This window comes from Panthera uncia (genome assembly GCF_023721935.1).
Source record: "Panthera uncia isolate 11264 chromosome A3 unlocalized genomic scaffold, Puncia_PCG_1.0 HiC_scaffold_11, whole genome shotgun sequence".
Classification (NCBI taxonomy): domain Eukaryota; kingdom Metazoa; phylum Chordata; class Mammalia; order Carnivora; family Felidae; genus Panthera; species Panthera uncia.
Genome location: NW_026057578.1, coordinates 22,931,374 through 22,932,678, shown reverse-complemented (window position 1 = coordinate 22,932,678; position 1,305 = coordinate 22,931,374). Strand labels below are relative to the sequence as shown.

The following is a 1,305-nucleotide window of genomic DNA, read 5'->3' as shown; positions in this document are numbered from 1 at the left end:
TAAAAAAATTTTTTTTAAGAATTTTAACTTACAAATTGTGATGATGTTTTTAAACTTTTTTTAAAGTTTATGTATTTATTTCAAGACAGAGAGAGTGAGCAGGGGAGGGCTAAGAGAGAGACAGAGAGAGAGAATCCCAAGCAGGCTCCTCACTCTCAGTGCAGAGCCTAATGTGGGGCTCAAACCCATGAACCGCGAGATCATGACCTGAGCTGAAACCGAGAGTCGGACACTCAACCGACTGAGCCACCCAGGTGCCCCCAAACTGTGATGATTTCTTTTCCAGGCTTTGAGATCCTTGACAGTAGGGCCCAAATGCCATTCTGCCCTGTGTCTTTGGTGCCCAGTTCAAGCGTGGATCTCAATGCATACATGTTGAATAAGTGAAGAAACATGTTGTATTTATGCAGGAGTATTGAGTCTGGGATTCTTGACATTACTATGGTTGTGGGACAATAAATTCTCCATATGCCACAACAGCCACTAACATTTGAATGATTTCGTGTTAAACCAAGAAGATCCTGGGAAGGTCCTTTCTTAGCTGTATTGGAGCACTTAGCTGAGTTTATGCAGGTGGTTCTGGTCCTCAGATTCCTGAAAAAAATTTGTTTACAATGGAATATTTCACTAATTTGCATGCTATCCTTGGGCAGGGGCCACACTAATCTCAGTATTGTTATAATTTTTGTATATGTGCTGCCAAAGTGAACACAACTGAAGCTTTTGTCCCTGGTTTCCCAGAACCTCTTCCTAAGAGCACTGCCCTCTGCCCCAAAGTAATGCCCTCTTCAAGCCTGATAGGCTTCTCTTTCCCTTTCATTCTTTCCACAGATACACATTGAATATCTATTATTTGTCAGGTTTGACAATTCAGTTAATATAAGACAGCCCCTAATTCTAATTTAGGAAATAGACAAATACAATCAAGAGAACAAATGAAATAATTAAAACTGTGTTAAGTGCTTTGTTGAAAATGAACAGTGATAAGGCAGAGAGTAATTGTCATGGGGCAGGCATGTGATGGAGGGAAGCTCTTCTAGATAATGTAGCTGAAGAGAGTTTCACTGAGGAGATGATAAACTGAGACCTGCATGATGAAGAGTCAGCTTTGCAAAAAGCAACAGCTTATTCAATGACCCAGGAGCTGGAAAAGAACTTAGAAAGAGCCATAGAAACTGACAGAAAGTGTGGCCAGGGGATGAGCAAGGGTGAAGGATGCAGATGAATAGACAGATTTGTTGTTTTAAGCAGTACAGTGACATAATCGGACTTACATTTTACAAAGTGCAATCTGGCTGCTTGGTC

The 1,305-nt window shown here is 40.9% G+C and overlaps 1 pseudogene; it reads right to left on the bottom strand.

The window, feature by feature from the left end:
- Positions 1-599: 599 nt before the first annotated feature.
- Positions 600-712, bottom strand: LOC125937176 (uncharacterized; annotated as a pseudogene).
- Positions 713-1,305: the final 593 nt, after the last annotated feature.